This window comes from Anabrus simplex, chromosome 14, assembly GCF_040414725.1.
Source record: "Anabrus simplex isolate iqAnaSimp1 chromosome 14, ASM4041472v1, whole genome shotgun sequence".
NCBI lineage: Eukaryota > Metazoa > Arthropoda > Insecta > Orthoptera > Tettigoniidae > Anabrus > Anabrus simplex.
Window position 1 is genome coordinate 77655670 of NC_090278.1, and position 14818 is coordinate 77670487.

Consider the following 14818-nt stretch of genomic DNA (forward strand, 5'->3'; position numbering starts at 1 on the left):
TCGTACTTTCTTCCTTTAGTGGTTTCAGTCTGTTTTAGGATGTTTTTGTTTGTGATTCCAATTTCAATTAATAGGATTTCATTCTTTACAAGGTCATGTATCATCAGATCCGGTTTATTGTGTTCAATGCGAAGCTCAGTCTGTATGATGACGTCTGACTTTATTCTAATTCGCTGATTGGATATGACATTTTCCACTTTATAGTTCTTTATTTTCTTAGAATTATTCAGCCCATACTTTTTGGTGAACATGAAATGCAAGCATCTGACAACATCATTGTGGCGTTTCTTGTAATCCAAATTAAGCATTCGTCCACATTGTGTTGCCAGGTGATCTAGTGTCTTATTGCCCTGGTTGCAGTGTGGGCACCTCTGGAATATACTCCCATGACTAAAGAAGATGTTTCTGTCTTGTATCTTACAGAACATTCCTTCTTCCTGTGGAGATATATTCCCCCTCATTAGCCATAACGATGACTGTTTTACGTCAACAAATTTCTCCTGTTGTTCACGGAACAATGTGGAATGCATTGACTTAGCCATGATTCGATCCATTCGCATCTGTTTTTGTTTCTGTTTAACTACTTTTACCGTGACATCGTTTCCTTCCTCAATTAGGTACTTCCGTTTCAAATGTTCTTCAATCAGTCCAAGATGGGTTGCATTTCTTCTTTCACTTTCTGCGATAAACTTCGTTCTTGTGTTTGTTGCCAAATATTTACATAGTTCTAGTAAAATCAATTCGGCCTTCTCAGAAATATTTTGTAGTCCTCTTCCTAACTCATGTCTTTTCAGGTACAGTCGTTCCATATTACCTGCTGTTCTGACGATATTATGCTCTCTCAAGATTCCTCTCACCTTCAGATCAATGTTGTTAAATTCTTCGTGCTCGTACGGGATCAGGCCAATATAATAGTTAATAGTTGATAACGCGTACTCATTTATTGCTGCAAACAGGTTTCTCGCGTTCAACTTTGTTTGGCATACATTTGTTACCCGTGATTCGATCTTGTTGGCTATGATAACTTTATTCTCGGGTTTAATTACATTTCTCGAGTCTTCTAATATTCCTAGGTATTTGTATCCTTTCACGTCATTTACCTTCTCTCCAAAGATATGGTTCGAATTGATATTGTTCGCTGACTTTTGCTGATTGATTGTAAAACCCATGTTGTTGAGACATTGATTCGTCCACTGGCTCAGCTCGTTCAATGTCTGCACATCTTTGGCGAACAATTTAATGTCATCGATGAAAATGAGGTGGTTGCACTCAATTCTTCCATGTTCATCTGCTTGGATCGTCTCGCAGTTCTTATTTAGAATTCTGCTTAATGATTCCATATCAATTACGAACAACTTGGGTGATAGAGCATCTCCTTGTAATATTCCTCTATTTATTTTCACGCCACCGACCACTTTATTTCCACATATTAATGTTGTTCTCTGTTTGTCAAGTGTTCTATTGACAAATTTAATGATGTTTTCTGGCATATGTATCTTCCGTAGGCATTCAATTAGGTATTCATGTGACAACGAATCATATGCTTTCTGAATGTCCACCCAAGCAGTACACAATTTATTATTGTACTTTTCATTTATGGTTTTGCTTATAAGTGCTTGTTCCTTAGCGCCTTGACATCGGTTGCGTGTTCCCATTTGATTACTTGAGATAATATTGTTCACGTCACAGAAATCATTGACTATTACCGTGAACACTTTGCTGATTAATTTGAATAAATTTGAAAGGCATGTAATTGGCCTCAGGAGCTGCGGTATGTTTGCATTCGGGACTTTTGGAATCAAATATGTTATCCCAGCATAAAGCTCTTCATCGATCAAGTCTGGGTTTTGGATTATTTCGTGGATTAGTTGTTCTAACCTCTCATGTAGTGCATACATTCTCTTAATAAAGTAATTATATACAAAATCAGGTCCTGTTGCTTTCCAGTTCGCAAGGTACTTTATACAACTGGATATGACCTCTTTTATCTTATCTCTATCCATATCTACCTCCACTTCCGCTGGACTTAGTTCTTGGATCAGTTGTTCATAATCTTGTCTTTCATCATATTGCCAAATTGTAGTCCAAAAGCGTTTGGTTTCTTCAAGATTAATATCTTCACTTACTGTAAATCTGTCGCCTTCAAGGTCACGATAGAAGGTCTTCCTATTAAACTCAAACTTTCGGTTTGTGTTTCTAGATGCTATACGATTTTCAGCTATCACTGTCTTCTTCTTGTAAATAGCTATTTTCTCAAGAATCATATCACGCATCTTCTGAATATCACTACTCTTGTTTGAATGAATTCGATTTTCTCTACACATTCTAATCAACTCTTTACTTGCTCTTTCATTTGGGCGGTGGGCATCAATTATTTCCAATTTTCTATTCAATTTGTTGATCTTGGCTTCGATAGAGCTTTTTCAGACAGATGCCTTCTTTTCTTTAGCTGTCACCATCTCATACGTCTGTTGGCATGCATACAACACATCATTCATTTCGGCGATCGTGGTTATTTGCTGTTCTACTCGTTCCGATTTTATGATTACATTCATCATTTCGAATATTTCTTGATTTATTTCCTGGCTAAATATTTTCTTAGTTCTTGTTTTTGCCTCTTTCTTCTTACAGTATTCATCAATATTTGTCAATAACGTTCGTTTCACTTTGAGGAACAAGTCTGTGTTCTTCACCATAGATGGCATTTGTATTGCATTATTTTCTTTGAGGTTATCCGTTTCACATGCATTAATATTCTGACTCTTGTGTCTGAATCGATTGTATAAATTCCTGACATCAATTTGACGAGCTCCTTGGTCAAAGCGTTGTTGAAACTCTTTGGTTATTTTCGGCCACCATCCTCGGGGCATCCTGCTAAACCGTGCATCAATCATCTGCTGCAATCTTTCGATCCATTTTACTTTGTCGCATTCTTTAATCTCATTGACTAATGTTACAAATATAAGCTCTTTGTTTTGTACTTCTGCCGTCTCGACCATGTTTGGGTCATCTTCCCCCTCTCCTTCACCTTGTTCCACAGCTGTAGATAGGATAATTAGGTCGGTATCTCGCGAGGCATCGTTTGATTCTTTCAGTTTATTCGATGATTCGATGCTCGGAGTAACCATTTGATTTTGATCACGCGTGATTGTGTTAGTAGATGTTTCCATTTATCACCAGAACATTACGCGAACGACCCACATTAGCACTAGGTGTATAACTGCGCTCTAGTGTTGTTTCCTCACAACTCAAGTGATAGTACCACAAAATTATTGTTCCAATACGCCTTTAGCGGTGATCTTGTGAACTACTTATTACGTTTCGATGTTGTCTAAGCTTCGAACCTAACTCTTATTCGTTTAGGTTAAGTACCTTCATGCAACCGTAGTTCGTGATTCTTAACGACACTAAACATTTCACACAGACTCACCTTAACGTCCGTTGATCAGCGTTTGCTTCTTACACTCTTCACAACTAATACAGTCTGCATTGTGAAATATTGCTCTTATAAGTACCAATTCACTATCACTCGCAAACGATACGTCCTATCACACAGCCGCCATCATTGAATAATAATAATAATAATAATAATAATAATAATAATAATAATAATAATAATAATAATAATAATAATAATAATAATAATAATAATAATAATAATATAGTAATCAATCCAGAAAAATGAACTTGAGTTGGCCTTCCAAATAACAAAAGATACATACAACAAGAAATCCCTTTCAAGGGTGTCCAACATTAAACACTATAAAACAGTGATTAAACCAGAATCACTATGCGCAGCAGAAACAATAAACATGAATTGTAAAGGTCAGATGGAGAAACTCGAGATAAAATTGAAAGGGAAATTTTAAGAAAGATCATAGGACTAAAATTTCAGGTTAATCAAGAATGAAACACTCTACAAGAAAATTGAAAAACTCTCAGATACTATGCGGAAAAGAAGAACATATATTTTGCGGTCATCTTCTCAGAATGAACTCTAATAGATTAACCAAAAAAATATTTGACTTCTTCCGTAACCGCAAAACAAAAACCCAACTGGTTTAAAGAAACTGAAAAAGAGCTAGTAGAATTAAAAATTGCAGAAAATTCACTATTCCATCGAACAGCTAAAGTAATAAATAAAGACGAAGATATAAGGTTCCAAGAAAAATCTAAACTAGAAACTAAACTTATTATCTCGAAAGATGAGAGAAAACGAGGATCAGAAAGAATGAAGAAATAATGGGCATTAATAAAATAAGAACACACAGAGAAATGATTAATTCAATGTACCCCAAAGAATCAAACCTGAGGCTTTATAAGCAGGAGAACCTATAACTCTTCATGAAAAGGGCAAGCTGGAAAATATCCTAGAAGAAAAGCGAAAAATCATGAGGAAAATTTTAGGAGCAAGACACATGGAAGAAGGGTACCGCCTCCAAACCAGAAAATCCACAGAAAAATTATCTAAACATTGCGGCAGACCTCAGGAAAAGAAGAGTGAAATTTTATGGACATGTTAAGGGGTTTCCAGAAACCAGACTAACCCACCAAGTTCTTGAAAGAGTTGATAAACTGAAGAATTTCGCTTGGATACAACAAACAAAAGCAGACATGAAGAACACACAAATTCAACCTGAAGAACTTGTGAATCGAAATATATATAGAAAGAAAATTGACAAGTGAGAAGTTACTCCAGAGAATGAAGTATCAAAAAGGGCAGGTACCAAGTGCACGGAAGAAAGGAAGAGGATCTTTAGTCAACAGATGGAAGCATCCTGGATCCTCCGCGAACGAAATCATAAATAAAGCTTCGTGTGTTCCGAAAGGGACTATTCAAGTATAATAATAATAATAATAATAATAATAATAATAATAATAATAATAATAATAATAATAATAATAATAATAATTATAATAATAATAATAATAATAATAATAATAACAATAATAATAATAATAATAATAATAATAGTATTATGCAGCTGAATGTTTGAACGTGATAAAGGTAGGATTGGTCAAGAAGTTAGAACTGGTGGAGCGAAAAATTCTAAGGAAGATACTGGGAGCCCAAAGAACAGAGGACGGATCATACAGAAAGAAAGTAAACCAAGAACTGTACCGTAAGATAGAAAAGACCTCAGACACCATCCAAAAGAGGAGAGCCATGCTCTTTGGACACATCTACAGAATGGACCCGGGAATACTGACCAATCAGATAGTAAGGTTTTCTGAGACTAGGAAAACTGGAAGTGAAGAAGGATCTGACAGAAATGGGAATAAAAGGATCGGAAATAAGCAACAGGGAAACTTACAAGTCGAAAATAAAGAACACAAAGAGTTTCCAAAAAAAGTTATTTTGCGGTCCCAAACACCGTGGACGGAAGAGAGAAGAAGGTTGCAGAGTGAAAGAATGAAGGATTACTGGGCGCAGGTCAAAGCCCAGAAGCAGCTGAAATCGAATTAACGTGATCCAAACTTGGCCAAACCGAAAGGAAGAAAGAAAGAATAATTCCTTTTACCTTTTCCTGAATTTAGTGACCATTTTCCCTTTGGCGTAAAAACTTTAGCTGAGAACAAAGTGGCATGATTCACATATATCCAGTAATTTTAAATGCTATAGAGATGGCATATTCAGGTTGTTCTTTAGTGCCTATTTTTGGTATTTTAGTGCCTATAAATGCTCACCCTAGTTACAATAAAAGAAATACAGGAAAATTTTCGTACGTTTAATGCATCGATACTACTAAATCTTTTATGGATATTACATGTTTTTTACAGTTAGAAGCATGGGAAGATGAGGTGGAACAATGTGGAATTAAAATTAATTCCGAAAAAAAAAAGGAGCGAGATAGTGATCACAACGAGAAAGAAGGAAGACCTACGAGAGGAATAATGCTTGGAGGGGAACAGCTTAGGAAGGTAGAAAGAGTTTTAAGTACCGGGGAAGAATCACAGAGGAAAGTGGAAGAAATGATAAATAAATAATCGAGCGTGAAAGACAACGAGGAGCGTTCCTGAAGAGTGTCAGAAGTCACGTCACAAACTGATGGAAAGGAGACGAAAGAAAGTGTGAAAAACCGGAAAACAACTTTTTTCGGGGGACCGAAACTTAGGGGTCAGTAGCAAAAGTACCTAGCGCTCGGGATTTCTACACCCCTGTTCTAACCTGTTAGTGTCTAAAAAAATCATTAAATTTAGGATCTATCAGTCGATCATTCACCCAAGTGTCGGGTTCTACCCGAACAGTTCCCTTGTTCTCCATTCCAAGAACGCAGCAGGGCTAAGCCTCCAGGAAGTGCCGTGTGATCCTGTTAGTGTATGGATACATATTTTGTGGCGGCTAATAGTTTTACACGCTTATTACATTAGACGTGCTGTGGACTATATAAGAGGCAGCTTGAAGGGAGCCCCGTCGAGCCGCACCTCGCTAGAGGGATAAACAAGTACTTCTCGGCTTCACAGCAACAGCATCAATTATCCAGCAGTCTGAAGTAGTTCGTCTTGCTACGATTTTCTTCAGTTTTCTGTTGTTGTTGTTCCAACGAAAACAGGTAAGCAACTGATTTCTAGGTAGTGAATTGAAAAAAAAATCTGCACAGTTTTCCAGATTCAAACCGAAACTGGAAGGTTTACAGTCAAGCGGTGACAATACATCCAACAAAAACTTCATAACATATTGTTTATTAGGAAATTTGAATACTTTCGTGTATCCCTTTCAAACTGGATGGAACAGTTTTTACAAAGAACATTAATTTACTGTCACCCCAGTGCAACGAGGCGATGTTCAGAGACAACGCTAATTGTTAGAGCCAAACAACATCATCGTACATGCAAACGTTTTGTCTTTCATTGTGGGAAAAAGTGACAAATTACAAGAAAATTTAACGTAATCTTTTTTAAAACAAATTTACGACCTGCACATTCGTATACTGTGAGTTATAACATCAATTAATAAAGCCCGGATTTTCATGCCGTAACAGGTTAGATTGCAAACTAAATATGGTTAGTAAGAAGTGTTGGCCACCCGCTCTTCCATAATGCAGCAAGAGTAACATAAATTATAGGAGTTCTGATGGGCCGTACCCTTATGTTTATGCAAACCCCATAGTACAACCGTTGTGAAGGTTGACTACACTTGCTGCTCGCTTCAGAAACTTTGCATTCTAACCTATTAATGCATACAAATCCGGGCTCTATTAATTAATATTAATTTACACTGATTCATCTCCGTACATAAAACGAAGGCCCTTCGAGGGGTGGAAAGTAAAGGCTTTCACTACTTGTAACTTCGGCACCTGGTGGGGTAGATTTTGTTTACAAGTTGCGTTACGTCGCACCGACACAGGCAGGTGTTATAGCAACGATGGGACAGGAAAGGGTTAGCGGTAGAAAGGAAGCTGTCGTAGCCTTAATTAAGATACAGTCCAATAATTTGCCTGGTGTGAAAACGGGAAACCATGGAAAACCATCTTCAGGTCTGCCGACAGTGGGGTTCGAACTTACTATCTTCTGAATGAAAGATTCCAGCTACGGAACGCGAACCGCGTAGTCAATTCACTCGGTAGGAAGAGAGAGAGAGTAAACACTACACAAAGTCTGTCACAGGTTTGAAATAGGAATCCAGAAAGTAGCATGTCCCTAACCTTCATTTACATGTGTGGGAAGGGTTTGAAACGGGTATTCTGGACTCAGGGTTTATAGGTTCGAATCTCGGCATTTAAGGGTGTTTAATTGTGAGGAACAAATTTACATCAATCAAACATTTTCAGGATATTTTTTAAAGTACTCTTGGTCTCAGTTGAATCTTCTAATTATTGTAAGTGCGACACACCTTGATTTCATATTTATTTTCTGACCCCTGTTGGAATTAGATTTGCAAACGATCCCCCAAGATGTTTTGATTCCGTTTCTAATTTAGAGTTCGGCTGTGTGAGTCTTCATATCGTGTTACACTGATCTCAGTGTCTAACATATCCAACCCATCTTTGCCTCACAAATTGCTAAGTTGATAATATTCATCTAAATTCAAGAGGACAAATTGGGGCAAATATTCGTTTGTAGGAACGGGAGTTAGGGATTGGAATAACTTACCAAGGGAGATGTTCAATAAATTTCCAATTTCTTAGCAATCATTTAAGAAAAGGCTAGGAAAACAACAGATAAGGAATCTGCCACCTGGACGACTGCCTTAAATGCATATCAGTAGTGATTGGTTGAAAACGCTCATGTGCCTTCCAATATTTTGCTAAATAATGTCATCCCCTTCCTCATTCTGTGAGTTAAATTTTAAAATTCGTTTTTTCTAAATCGTGTCTTGCATTTAATTCGGTCTCTGGCGTCGCTAATGCTAGATGTATCCTCTCAAAGCAGACCCAGCCCCGCTTCTTTTATCGCCTTCTGAATCATCGTCCACCAGAGACTAAGCTAGAATGGATGTTTCTCAAAAGACAATGCATCCCAGTTTCCCTTCCTCATCTGTTCTGGTATGGAAGCGACTATGATGGTGTTACAATTATGGTCCGATGGTGTGATTCCTTCAGAGACCATCGTAGCATCCTAATTTTTATCTTTTTCTTTTCCACCTCCTGGAAGTCAGAATGTTAAATCTACATTTCTACACACTGCCTTCAATTCAGCGGTGGAAAAGCGAGCGTCTACACTACACATATTATCTCCTTCTCTCATGCTTTTCTGGATCACCGTCCATCAGATGCTAAGAACGAACAGATGTTACAAGAAGGACTTTTTATCTATTCGAACAATGCAATCTCCCCTGTCTCATCTTTTCTTGTATGGCGAGGACTGTGATGGTGAAACGGTTATGGTTCAGCGGAAGGGTTCCATCAGGGAACATAGTAACATTTGAATTGTATCGAGTATCAGTTGATGATCAGTAGGGCCCGGATTTTTATGCAGTAATAGGTTAGAATGCAAACTTACTGAAGCGAGTAACAAATAGAGTCTACCTGCACGACGGTAATGTTGTGAGGTTTGCATAAACATTAGGGAGTACTAATGGGCCGAACCCCTAATGTTTATGCAAACCTCACAACATTACCGTCGTGCAGGTAGACTCTATTTGTTACTCGCTCCAGTAAGTTTGCATTCTAACCTATTACTGCATAAACATCCGGGCCCTAATGATCAGCGTTCTCCTCTCTCGTGGAGGATGTGTGTGACGTAACACAACTGTAATCGATCATCCGAGAGTCTGATGCTGCCAAATGTCCCTTTCAATAAATAACTAACAATTTGTGTTAAGAAACTAAATTAATGTTGCAGTAACTGATATTAATTAAATATTGTTATACAAGTAACAAGATTCTGGATAGTCCCTGGTGCATCCTTAATCTTGGAAACATTGCCACTTCATAGTTGGTATCACGGGTTTAGAGGTTAAAACTAATCGTAATATTAAGTTCTGTATATAAAGGAGGAAGATGGTCATCTTAAGCAATGTGATAAACCTGCCTTCACTTAGGAAAATCAAATAATTTTTTTCGAAGTACTTTCAAGGGACAAATATTATTAAGTCTCATAGTTAAATTAGTGTCCATGAAGGATTATGATTTATCTGGGTTCTTTAATTTACTGATGTGGCTCAAGATGAGCTTGCCACTGAGGCATAGAAACAATATTTTATATTTTCAACATATTATAAGAAATAGTGTTGTTCCTTCTAGAGTAGTTCATATCTCAATATAGCTACCAAGTCATTTATAATGCTGTTTTGAATGCCACCTTGCACTTTACTTATCAATCTGCAGCGTCGTCGCCAATCCACGTCAAAACTAATATTGGCAATTCTCCTGCAATTCACGATTTCAAAACCCGTTCTCCTGGTGATCCTTACGTTGAATTCCATTCACAGAAGTTCATCCCACTATTCAAGGATATAGTTGCATTTAAAATTACCTTCATTAAATATTTCGAGGACCTAAACTAAACATTTAACATCTGAACCTCACATAGTTCATATTAATATTATAGAGAATGTATGTAGAAATCAACTGAAGTTTAAAACTAAAATATTTAGAATATCTGTCTCTGTAACATGAGATGATGAATCTGATGAACACTGGCAGTCTATTAGACTGATATTCAAAGCGTGGTTTATATACGAGTATTTTTTATTGATTCGTTATGCGCGTTTGAGCTTGTTAGCACATTTTTAGTTTTTCTTCTTCTCTTCCCAATATCTCCTCATTCTGTCGCTGTATTCCTTTTTACGTTTTACGTTCTTCACTCTATCCTGTATTTAGTCGGGTGGGCTTTACAGAAGTTTTGTGTTTATGAATTAAGGTTCGGAATTTTGTTTGTGAGCCTGTTATTATCCATTTTATGACCATCGTCCTTTCCTGATTGTATCTGTAACTTGATAGCTTTCATGTGGTTTCTTTTTCATCCAAATTCCGCTTTAGCATTTTGGTCCTAAGAGTTTCCTGAGGATTTTTCTTTTTTTTCTTCGATCATGTTTATTCGAAATTCACCACCAGATTCATAAAGTGCTTCTGTTTTAACTACTGCGTTATAATGTCCTAATTGGTAGTATTTAGGAAAGGAGGAAGACTCACTGAAGCAGAGAACATCAAATGCAATGGCAAACTACTCAAGAGGGCTAACAATTTTAAATATCTAGGTATAACAATTCAAACAATGGGAAAGAGTTTCAGTTTACATATAAGATCTAGAGCAGTGGCGGCCACTAGAGCTATGAATGAAATCAGAAACATCACACAACTATCGATTAGCACAGCTATGGACCTGTTTAGGTTAAAGATACTACCTGTTCTGACGTATGGCCTAGAATTAGTGGGAGAATAGCTCACGTACAAACAGCTGGAAGAATTGGAGCGAGTAAAGGCTAGATACCTGAAGAGAATTTTAGGAGTCCCGCAGAATGCAAGATCGAGGCTAGTGTATGAGCTTACCAGGGAGACCTTTCCAATAGAGGATCTGAGATGCGAGCTCATACTTCCAGCTAGTACCAGCTTCAAACAGCTTATACAAGATCTGCATGAGAAGAAAAACAACATACCAGAGGACTTCTATGCAACATCTGCTATGCAAGACAGGACCTGGATGGAAGCTAATCATGATATGCGACACGTGACGACGAGGTTGGCGATCCATGGTTTCCACCACAAGGTGTGCTGTAACAAATTATTTCACGAACCAAATAACGAATGTGTGTGTGAGTTGTGCTTGGAATTCTGTAATAGATACCATATTGTAAAATGCAGGAATAGACAGAAATCCATCGTAGCTTATATCAAAGAAAAGTAATGTGTATGTAATGTAAATGTAATGTAAATGTAATGTAATGGTATTCTGCACGGCATGTGCGCGTTTCCAATAATAATAATAATAATAATAATAATAATAATAATAATAATAATAATAATAATAATAATAATAATAATAATAATAATAATAATAATAATAATAATAATAATAATAATGTCCTAATTTTGCCCTGTTTTATATAGCTCTTTTATTGTATTGTATCTGTTCCAAGTAATTTTGTATGCTCTTTGAAGTTTTGCTATCCTTTTTATCTTGCTGATTTAACCCTGCTGGTTCAATAATTTCACCTAGATACGAGTATTTTGATATTCCGTAACTTTTTAACCCTGTCCAGGCCTATGATTCCAATTGGAATTACTAACTTTCATGCCTTCTCTGAATTTGCTAAATCAATCTTTCATATTCCCCAATGATTTCATTTGTAATCACCGAGCTCGATAGCTGCAATCGCTTAAGTGCGGCCAGTATCCAGTATTCGGGAGATAGTAGGTTCGAACTCCACTGTCGGCAGCCCTGAAAATGGTTTTCCGTGATTTCCCATTTTCACACCAGGCAAATGCTGGGGCTGTACCTTAATTAAGGCCACGGCCGCTTCCTTCCACTTCCTAGCCCTTCCCTGTCCCATCGTCGCCATAAGACCTATCTGTGTCGGTGCGACGTAAAGCAAGTAGCATTTGTAATCATGGTTCCATTTTCCTTATTTTAAGTAAAATTGTATGGCATTTTACACAGGAGCTTTCTTCTTCTTCTTCACAGTACCATATCAGGTCCCCCTGACGTTGGCAATCACTGTGGCGAATGCAGTACGATCTCTTGCTAGGTGGAAAAGTCTTTCAACACTGTGAATTCCAGTCCATTCTTTGATGTTTCCAAGCCATGATGTTCGCCTCCTCCCGACACTTCTTAGACCCTGTATTTTTCTTTGTACAATCCGCTGTAAGATGAGGTAACGGTCATTTCTAAGGATGTGGCCAAGGTAAGAGATCTTCCGGAGTTTTATTGTTTGAACGAGTTCCCGACTTGCTCTTGCCCTTCTGAGTACTTCTTGGTTCGTTAGTCGTGCAACCCACGAAATCCTGAGCATCCTACGGTGGATCCACATTTCAAAGGCTTCCAAGCGTTTCACTGATATGTTCTTCAGAGTCCATGTTTCCACACCATATAGCAAGGCTGACCATATATAGCACTTGACCATCCTCTGTCTAAGTTTTAAATTTAAGTAGTCATTGCAAAAGAAAGATTTCATTTTTGTAAATATTTTTCGTGCTATTGCTACCCTCTGTTTCACTTCTTTCTCGGGATCAAGTTGTTCAGTGACAATGGCACCCAGATATTTAAAAGTGGTTACTCTCTCAATCTGTCGGTTGTTTAGTTGTAAGATTGCCTCAGCATTGGCACGTCTGCTGAAGATCATGAACTTGGTCTTGTTTACATTTATTTTTAGTCCCATGTCCTCACTTACTGCACTGATATTATCGAGCAGGAGTTGGAGACCTTCAAAATTGTCACACAGGATGACTGTATCATCCGCATATCTTATGTTGTTAATTATGCCGCCATTTACTTTTATTCCATATTGTTGATTTTCTAAAGCTTTAATCAACCTATTTGAAGGGAATTTCCAAGAATTTTCTTCTTCATGTTTCAAATAAGTTTGGACTGGAGATGGAATGTCTGCGAAGACTGGTTAAATTACAACGTGGATTAGATATGTTCTGCAGACCGCCATCTGGGCATCACTAATCCACTGTACTCTTGTGAAAAACGATTTCTTCAGAGCGACATATTTAAAGTACATCAAATTTGTCTGAGTTAGCAGTGATGAATAATTCGCAGTGGAAGAGTGATTCTACAGATACCACATAGGGTAAGACTGTGTTTTTCTAAGAGAGGCTCCTATTGGCTGTAATGTTGATGATCTAATTAAATTAATTAAATTCAATTAAATTCAATAGAATAAGTAAAAATGACTTTAAAATATTGGCCAAACCGAATTCTGATGACTGTTTGACAATGGTATTACAAGCAATATCACTGTTCTATTCACAGCACAGCTTTTGTTTTTACAAACATAATTATCTCCTAATTTACTTTGAAGTGTGATGGTTTCACGTTTGATATTTTTCTTTTTTGCACAGAATTACTTGCTAGGATAGTTCTGTTCTGAAATGGAAAGTTATGTGATTGTTGTTTCCATTCCCTTCTCGTTTCCATTTGCGCTTGGCTTTGAGGTTCGCGGAGGTGAATGGCCGGCTGTAGCAGTGGGGGCGAAGGCTGGTACATTACTTGTGTTTGAGACATGTTAGGAAATACTTTAACCTAATTATTCATGTATTTATTTATTTAGTTATTTATTGTATGCAAATATACAGGCGTTAGCCCAATTACAATATTTGTTCATAACTTCTAACCTTATTAAACATGATTAGAAACATATTATTTCATTCTTTCTTTCTTTATCTTGTTACCCTCCAAAGTCGGTTTTTCCCTTGGACTCAACGAGAGATCCCACCTCTACCGCCTCAAGGGCAGTTTCCTGGAGCTTCAGATTTTTGGATCGTGGATACAACTGGGGAGAATGACTAGTACCTCGCCCAGGCGGCCTCACCTGCTATGCTGAACATGGGCCTTGTGAGGGGATGCGAAGACTGGAAAGGATAGACAAGGAAGAGGGAAGGAAGCGGCAGTGGCGTTAAGTTAGGTACCATCCCGGCATTTGCCTGGAGGAGAAGTGGGAAACCACGGAAAACCACTTCCAGGCAATTTTAAGTGTATAACTCCCTCTAAAACCTCAAATCCAGGATGGCTGAGGTGGGAGTCGAACCCACCTCTACTCAGTTGACCTCCCGAGGCTGAGTCGACCCCGTTCCAGACCTCGTACTACTTTTCAAATTTCGTGGCAGATCCGGGAATCGAACCCGGCCCTCCGGGGGTGGCAGCTAATCACGCTAACCACTACACCACAGAAGACAATTAGAAACATACACGAAACAAAATAGACACAAAATAGAGTATGAAATAAAAAATTTTACATAACTACAGTGTAACAGCAATAATAAAGATAAAGAACACAATAAAATGAAGAATAAAAACAAACCAAAAACAGGCATCATTCATCTAGCTAATTCTGTGTAATAAATGCTTCCAAGATTTCAAAAAGTCGGATTCCTTATTTTGAAATAAATCTATATCCATAGGATGTAATTTATTATACAGTGGCATCATTATGTATAGGAGTGAATTTACATGTTTGTTTGTGTTAACTCTCGGCTAGAAAAACAAATTCCTAAATTTACCTGCCGGTTTCCTAGGTTCATACAATAGGAGTTGACAAGTTAGATCAATACTGTCTATTTCATTGTTAACTAGCTTATAGAGAAAAATAATTGACTGGCATTTTCTTCTGATATCAAGCCTTTCAAAATCAAACATTTCAATCTTCTTATGATATGATAAATATTTAGGATATTTTCCGCTTTTCCTGAAGTATATATATTTCAAGGGTTCT

At 37.4% G+C, this 14818-nt stretch overlaps 1 protein-coding gene across 1 annotated transcript in view; it reads left to right on the forward strand.

Moving 5' to 3' along the window:
* Positions 1-6420: 6420 nt before the first annotated feature.
* Positions 6421-14818, forward strand: part of Rh6 (Rhodopsin 6) — a 33157-nt gene continuing 24759 nt past the window's right edge. Inside the window, exon 1 of the mRNA XM_067158310.2 lies at positions 6421-6554. The gene's annotated coding sequence lies outside the window, so the exon portion shown is untranslated. The remainder of the gene's footprint in view (positions 6555-14818) is intronic.